Here is a 9,436-nt window from a genome sequence, read left to right on the forward strand (position 1 = left end):
GCCACAGGTATAGTTATATTTATAGGAGTCTCTGTATCATTTGGGGATTTATCTACCTTTATGCAATAACAGAGGGTCTTCTGGTTCTGCTTCGTACTGCATGTGTTAGATTGACAAACACAAAAGTGTTTTATGCATCTACCATCTGCTCCAAAGTGTATATTCCTGGCACTCTCCTAGATATTTTCAAACAGAATATTTTTGAGCTATGATCACATTTACAGCTAGGTTTTTGAAAATGTAAAAATATTTTATGTGCTTGGTATGTTTTGGTGTGATACAAGGTACGTTTCCAGATCCTGGTTATATTGGTAGTACGATTCGCAATTTTTTAAGGTCGGTTTTACACTGATGAACATATTACTTTTTTTCCTGAAATGTGCAATAATTACTTTCAGTACACAGCATATTTTTTTTTGATAAAGTGGAAGGTGGTTATGAATTGAGACGGGTATTTGGAACAGTATGCATGGTGGTTCGTATGGCATATGGGGAAATATTTTGTGTACATGTTCCACGACTTTTTGGGAATGGCATCAAGGATGTAGCAACTGTTCATTGTTAAGATAATAATTTTATATCACTGTGTTTGTCCTGACAACGGTATTGAATGTTGTAGCAGTAACATATTTCCAATAATCATCCTAAACTTTGTCCCAATACCATCCTCCTGATGAAGAAGGTGTGGGGATTGTGGTGATAGAGTGCATCTTTCGAGGGTTGCATGATCAGTAATCATTCAGGTTTTTGTGACCAGTCATGACGGAGGTGCTTGTGAGAGGTTTCTAACCATTCTGGTGATAGAAACATCTGTGTGTGGTCCACATTTCATGTTGGTCTTGCAGAGGTATGTCTCGAAAACTTCCTCATTATTTCAGCCATTTTGATGACACAGCTCCATCACGATAACTTGCTGTTTCTAACTTAACATGTCATTGCGCTGTACACTACTGCCGATAAAAAATCTTTATTTTAACCCGTGCTTTTATTACAACCTAATTTACACCTAGTGCCATTTCCACAAACTGGAATCCGCTCTTACGATCATATCCTTGTACGTGTATTTATTTGCGACTATTACGCGGTTAGAAGTGCCAGCTACTCCAGAATGTTAATACTGTCTTTATTTATAATCACACTTTGCAGTTTCTAGGTTTAGTGTGGAACATCTTCATTCCTGAAGAATTACACGTCTTATACAGGTGTATCATATGTATATCTTTTATTTGAAACTAAAGATATTTTCTGTGAATCGCCATTTTTTTATCAAATTTGATCGACTTTTATTACGTTGTTCATAATATCAGCTGATCAACAAACTTTTAATCACAAAATTGAAACACCAGAAGGCGTAGAGGTTCAGATAATTAGGTATATGGGGCGCAATTACTATTTTGAAAACCTTGTACTTAGAATGTTTTTTTGTTTTTTTTATAATTTCGCGCAAAGCTACACCAGTGCTATTTGCGCTAGGAGTCCCTAATTTAGCAGTATAAGATTAGAGGGAAGGCAGCTATTCATCACCACCCACCGCCAACTCTTGGGCTACTCTTTTACCAACGAATAGTGGGATTGATCGTCACATTATAACGCCCCTACGGCTGAAAAGGCGAGCATGTTTGGTGAGACGGGGATTCAAACCCACAACCCTCAGATTATCAGTCGAACGCCTTAACGAACCTGGTCATGACAGACCTTATTTAGAATGAAATTAGAAAATTTAAAATGAAGAGCAACAGTTGATGCTAACAATAATTTAATTTAAATGTTTGTGTTTTTAATGTAGGAAAAAACTACAAACTCGGATTTTTTACTCTAACTTGCAGATACATAAAATTGTCCTTAATGTGAACTAGAGTGAAGTAGTTAGTCAACAGTACCCAGCGTCAACTCTTTGGTCCTCTTGTCTAATCGAATAGTGGGATTTGACCTTTATATTTACGGTTAGGTGGATCACATGTTCGAATCCTTGTCCCTGAACATTATCGCTCTTTCAGCCGTAGGGGCATTATAATGTTACGGATAAACACTATAACACGATACGGTAAAGTACATTACATAACAAGATACACCAGCGCTAATGAACAACTTTACTGACGAGATGATTATCATAACAGAAGTCAACAATAAATCAATGTAAGTTTAATAACGTATTAAATTTTAAAATAAAGAGAAACAATAACTTATATGTGGATATCATTGTATTAAACACAATGATAATAATGCTCATGTTACCACATTAATGATTCAAAAACGTTTTCTTTAATTTTATAAAATTTTTAAGTTTGTATTCTCAACTTAAGTGTAGTGTTAACACATTGCGCTTGAGCAACAAATACTGCAGTTTTTGCCTTAAAATGTTTTATAAGTTTTCCATTAATTAGATTGAAGTAAAAATATAGTAAGCACAGATAAGTTTCGGTCTGACTTTTGAGGGCCCGGCATGGCCTAGCGCGTTAAGGCGTGCGCTTCGTAATCTGAGGGTCGCGGGTTCGCGCCCGAGTCGCGCCAAACATGCTCGCCCTCCCAGGCGTGGGGGCGTTATAAAGTTCGGTCAATCCCACTATTTGTTGGTAAAAGAGTCGCCCAAGAGTTGGCGGTGGGTGGTGATGACTAGCTGCCTTCCCTCTAGTCTTACACTGCTAAATTAGGGACGGCCAGCACAGATAGCCCTCGAGTAGCTTTGTGCGAAATTTAAAAAAAAACCTGACTTTTGAAGCAACTTACTCATCCTAATTTTCCTAATTTCGCCATATTTAAAATGTTTTTACCTAACTTCTCGACAAAAATAGATGTTTCAGTCTGTTGTAGATCAGGTTAATATATTCTTTTTTTTGCAATTCTTTCACTCAGCTTTACCCAAGTTAGATATAATTCGTTTATTTCTTCAGATCTGCACGACTTATTTTTGATTTGGTGGTCGTTGACTGGTGCTAGACAGATATAAGTATTGTATTGTTTGTTTGAAATATTCCGGGAAAATATCTTACCTGCTGTGTAGTATGCTATTGTTAGGTTGGTGTCTGGTTCAGTAGCTGGTTTAGTTGTTTACTTCTTTATTTGACAGGAATGAAACGGAGTTTGTCACGTCAGCTGAAACAGGTATTTTTAGATGAACATCTGTCGTGTTGCGGTTTTTGTGCCATACAGTAAGTACCACACCTAGAAATAAACGCTTGACGCACAACTGAATTAGCATACATTTCGTACAGATGTAATCAGTTTAAATTTATTTCAATTGATATCATTAAAACAATATTAGGAAGTAATATTTTAGTATGTATTCAGTAAGCCAGTTCTATGTTACCAAAGTTACGAAATCTTGGAAACTGTTACGTTAATACAAAAGTCGTTGAACAAGTTACGAGCACCAACCTATTTTATTAATTTTGTGAGATAGCTTGATTCTGACGGATTTTAAATGGGCAGCTTTAATAAGTGTACATTGGATATAAGTAATCATTGATGTAAGTTTAACAGTAAAAACAAACCATTTCTATTTAAACGATATATTTCGTTCCTCAAGTAAATGGAATAATGTGACACATCTACCTCATGGACAAAATGTGGTTTAGTGAGTACTCATACAACTGTAGTTAACCCTATGTATTGACTTTGACTAACACTACATACGGAGATGGTGGTATATGGTTTTTAGGCTTAATTATGTTGGCAGTTACACGGATAGGTTTTTATTTACACACATAAACAAGTTATGTTATGAAATAAAGATTGGTCGTCAATGGTTTTCGACTGATTTCAATTGTACATCACATCTTCGAAACTGGGAAAGTGAAAATCCCGTTTCTTTGTTGTTTTACTATAAATTATTTTTCGGTTTAGCGATATATATATATACATAGTTGGATTTTGATCCTAATAACGCACATACACACTTACACATCACACGAATATACTTCAGCTCTCTCAAAAAAAACCCAACAAAAACCATCATAAAGCAGAGGTGTTGTTTATCATAGAAACAACACGTTTCCGGAATTTTATCCATTTATTATTAAGGTCGTGTATATTTCCTATCAACCACGTGATTAAATTTGTATGTTTTGTAGTATATATATATATTAAATATTAATGTTACAGATTGAAGTTAATATTTTCATAAGGGTGATTATAGGGTAGCAAGAATTCAAATATGTATGAAATATGAAAAAATATTAATCTACTCTTCAGTCCACTTACTACACAGCAAAGAAACTGAACAGCTTATGAAACAGGCAGTGTTTTACTAGCTGCAATGCGTTTTTACATGTATTGGTGTATTACAAAGACTCTAACAAGCTCATGAAACAGGCAGTGTTTTACCAGCTGCAACGCGGTTTTACAAGTACTGTTGTATTACAAAGAAACTAACCAGCTCATGAAACAGACAGTATTTTATTAGCGGCAACGCGGTGTTACGAGTATTGCTGTATTACAAAGAAACTGACCAGTTCATGAAACAGGCAGTATTTTATTAGCTGCAACGCGGTGCTACAAGTATTGTTGTATTACAAAGAAACTGACCAGCTCATGAAACAGGCAGTGTTTTAATAGCTGCAATGTGGTTTAAAAGTATTGTTGTATTACAATGCGGGTAATGAATTACAAGATTCTTCTGTATAGAAAGATTAGATGTTGATATAATAGTCAATTAATAGGGGCGTTATAATGTTCAGTCAATCCCTTTATTTGTAGGTAAAAGAATAGCTCAAGAATTGGCAGTGGGTGGTGATGACTAGTTGCCTTCTCTCTTGTCTTACACTGCTAAATTAAGAACGACCAGTGCAAATTGCTCCCATGTAGCTTTGGGCGAAATTGAAAACAAACAAACAAATTTTCGACTGAAGAAGATAGACTAGTAATGTTCTGTCGAAACATGTAGTGTATTCCCCAGAAGTAAACAGTTTCATTACATTTATAAACTGATGTTTGTCAGTTCAATAGATGGAATGCGTTGTTATCTTGGTTAAAAAATACGAGTAATGAAATACAGGTTATATTGTGTTCTAAAAAGTATCGTAGTCTATAAATGCAAATAATGAAATACAGGTTATATTGTGTTGTAAAAAGTATCGTAATCTACAAATGCAAATAATGAAATACAGATTATATTGTGTTGTAAAAAGTATCGTAGTCTACAAATGCAAGTAATGAAATACAGGTTATATTGTATCGTAATTTACAAATGCAAATAATGAAATACAGGTTATATTGTGTTGTAAAAAGTATCGTAATCTACAAATGCAAATAATGAAATACAGGTTATATTGTGTTGTAAAAAGTATTGTAGTCTACAAATGCAAGTAATGAAATACAGGTTATATTGTGTTGTAAAAAGTATCGTAGTCTACAAATGCAAGTAATGAAATACAGGTTATATTGTATCGTAATTTACAAATGCAAATAATGAAATACAGGTTATATTGTGTTGTAAAAAGTATCGTAATCTACAAATGCAAATAATGAAATACAGGTTATATTGTGTTGTAAAAAGTATTGTAGTCTACAAATGCAAGTAATGAAATACAGGTTATATTGTGTTGTAAAAAGTATCGTAGTCTACAAATGCAAGTAATGAAATACAGGTTATATTGTGTTGTAAAAAGTATCGTAGTCTACAAATGCAAGTAATGAAATACAGGTTATATTGTGTTGTAAAAAGTATCGTAGTCTACAAATGCAAGTAATGAAATACAGGTTATATTGTATCGTAATTTACAAATGCAAATAATGAAATACAGGTTATATTGTGTTGTAAAATGTATCGTAGTCTACAAATGCAAATAATGAAATACAGGTTACATTGTGTTGTAAAAAGGTACTTAGTCTACAAATGCAAGTAATGAAATACAGGCAGGGGCGTAGATTTTTTACACCCGATAGTGGGGGATGATTTTTGCAACCAGTTATGTGGACTGTTTAATTTGCAAATTGGTAATCTCTGATTACGTGAACCTGAAAGCTGTAAACATGCAGTCACAGAGTAATCTTGTTGCCACGATACTTCAAGGTTTCCATGTAGGTTTGTATAAGTGAGGTGTTGTGAACAGTTTTCAAAATGTTAATAGAATAAAGACAAATGTGTTATAAATTAACTGCCACATGAATTTATTCCTGCACACTGCAGAGTATAAAAGATGGCCATTATACTTGACAAGGTTACTAATAACTTTAATTGCATGAATTATGTTTTAAAATATTAATAAAATTAGTAATTATCCTTGATAAGTATATATATCTACCGAAAAACTGTTCATGTTGTTTGATAAAAATAATGAAAATGTCTTTGCGAACTCTTGAAAATTACACATCAATACAATGTAGCACATAATTATTCATACTTTTCATTGAAGTAAGATTCATTTAGTCCTCTAGTCTACATGTTCCCAAACGTAGACCTCCTTTGTGATGATCTGTTTATGAATTCTTTCATAAGCTCTTCTATATTTATCTTGTCAACCTCATCTTTGCGAGTGTGACAAACTGCCACATGGTTGAGGCGGCACTGAGACATAGTTGACCTTAACCACATCTTCAACCGTCTTAATGAGAAAAGCTGCGTTCACATTTGCAGCTGGATACTGGACATACAAGCACAATTTTCATGAGAAGAAACACTTTACTAAACATCTGCTGGCTTGTTTCATGCATTTTACCGTAAGCATCATTCGCACCTTTCAGAGATACTGCTTTTGTTGTTCCTTTGAACATGGGCAACTGAAACTCGAGCCGTTATGCAGAGATTTCGGGATAGACGTTTATAACCGAGTTGTCAATCTTGCCAGATGTGATCATGTTCTCAAGTGCCAGATATTGCCTCAAGTCATTGTTGTCTGCATTGAATCTAGTGGTCAGATGTTCTATGACTGTGTCCACAAATTCCAAATATTGGCTTATGTAGTAATCTCTAGCTGTTGCAGAATTGTGTGCTGAACCATCACCTGTAATCCTTCTGGGAAGTCTGCGAATGCGTGGTAGTTCAATAGGCACCAGATCTAGAGAAGTTACCTAAACTAAACTAAACTAAACTAAACTAAACGTGGCAGGGGTTCAGTTTAGAGAGAGAGAAATCAGAAGAGTTCTCTCCCCAACTGGGGTGTTCAGGAACTTTGTTGTTCCTCTTCGTCCCCTTACATGAGAAATATTTTAAGATATCCGTGGAATTTTTACTTTATTTTTAACATCTCAAAAAAAAAATGTAGTGGTGTATTTGTGAGTGAGAGGAAGGACGGGAGAACTGGACGAAAGCAGCGAAAGTGAAGTGAGCCAGACCTTGGCTCGAGGATGGAGTACACTGGCGGCTGGCGAATTGGTTATTAAAATTTACTGTAATTGATTAGATACCCTTGACTGGGAAAACGGCCCTTTTCAGAATGAGGCTGGGACCTACAGGTTCGATGCCAGAGATTTTGCTGTGGGGGGAAACGGGAGTGCCCCGAGAAAACCCACTTTCACGGCCTGGGCGCAAGAGAAGTTACCTTTTTCTCAGCTTCATCAAATATTTATTGTAATTTTCCTCTGTTCGCAATACCCGCAATTGCTCAACTGTCATTGGATATACTTCAATCATGCCAGATACTGTCGCTGATTTTACTTGGAATGCACGGTTTAGTTCCTCTAATGCAGCTAATGGATGCTGAGCCATCAACAATCCTAAAACTGTCTTTCATTTGTCAAATCTGTCCAGCAGACCTCGTGCTTTCACTGCTACATTTGATTTTTCATTTGCTAATTCAGACAAAGAATCAACAATGTCACTATAGTGATCATTAGCACATGTAATTGCAGATAGGCGGCACAACCAGCGTGTTGGAAACAGTGGGCGGATGTATTTAACTGAACCATTGTGGCTGTTTGACGATACAATATTTTCAAAGATTGTCTTGTATTTGCCTGACCTCTGAAGCAAGACACCAAGTTCATGTACCCACTGGATAGAATCTCGAACACATTCACAAGCTTCAACTGCATGTTACATTATTAAATTAGCCTTGTGTGCTCTGCAGTGAAAAAAACAAAGCTGACGGTTGCTTCTCTTTTATTTTTTCCTGGCATTCACTGTACGCACCACTCATGTTAGCGGCTCTATTATAAGTTTGTGCTCTTAATCCTGACAGTGGTAAATTGAGTCTAGTTAGTACATCAAGTACAGTCGAGGATATTGTTTCACCAGTTGTATTGGAAACACTGTACAAATCAAAAACGTCTCATGGATGTCAAGGTTTTCATCTACGTATTGTACACATATTGCTTCCTGTTCGGCACCTGTAACATTTTGAGTGCCATCAAATATTAATGCAAAGATTTTACTTTGTTGCACTTTGTGTGCTATGTTCCTCAGTATTTGAAGGCTGAACATCTCCATTATTTCATTCTGAGCCTGGGGTGATATGAATGTGTTTTTTTTTTTTTTTTGACAAGTAGGCCGTCAACTCAGGATCTTCCTCTTCCAGGAGCTTCATTAACTGCAGGAAGTTCCCCTCCGTATCAGTATGTCCACCTAATGCTAAACCTTGACGCAGTCAAAAATGTAAACTTCTGAATATTTTGGCTAGACTTCTTTTGCATTCTTCCTGCTGCTTCTTTTTTCCATCATATAGCTGGACAGTCACTGGAGTTACATCAAGTGAACCTTCTGGAGATATAGCGAATCTGTGCTGAGAGGAGGATTGGTGTTCGTTGAATTTCTGTTTTGCCTTTTTCCAGTTGCAAAAACCGGTGGATATGAAGGTATACTCCACTGGCGTCTCCAATTTCCCTGTAAAAAGGCCTCTATTTTCCACCTTGGCACAATGAAAGCATATGACTTTTTGAGTCTGATTGTCGAAGTGCAGCCATGGGAACTCATCAAACCACTTGCTCTGGAAGTTGATATTTTGAGATTTTGCTTTCTGTCGTGGCATTAGTTGTGCGTCTGGATGATATGGCTTTTGACACTGTATCTGTGGAGTGTCAGATTTTTCATTACTGTACAAACTTGTTTCACAACTATCTGGTGGTTCATGATATGCAATAGTTGCACAAGCATTTTCACACTCGTCCTATGATGAACATGGTATTTCCTCTGTATGGCAAGTTTCTATTCCTTTGCTTGAGGTTGTTGGATTATCTGCATCTGCATTGTCACTTGTAGTACTAGTAACTGGCTTGCAGAACTGTCTAATATCGGAAGGTTTCAGATGGTTGCTTGTCATAATTGGAATCTGTTTCCCAGATGACTCAACAGGCTAAAATACAGTATTTATTGAAAAACTCTAAAGTACAACGAACGAAGATTGAACAGAATGGAAGTAGGACTGAACTGTACAGTTTATTTAAGTCGAACGCGCGAACCTCACAGTGACTACCGAGCCGACTGACCGCCTGGGCATCGCTGGGACAATAACGTGTGCTAGTTACAACACAAGTAATTGCAAGTTTCTCGAAAAAATACTTA

Source organism: Tachypleus tridentatus, chromosome 11 (assembly GCF_004210375.1).
Source record: "Tachypleus tridentatus isolate NWPU-2018 chromosome 11, ASM421037v1, whole genome shotgun sequence".
In the NCBI taxonomy this organism is placed as follows: Eukaryota; Metazoa; Arthropoda; class Merostomata; order Xiphosura; family Limulidae; genus Tachypleus; species Tachypleus tridentatus.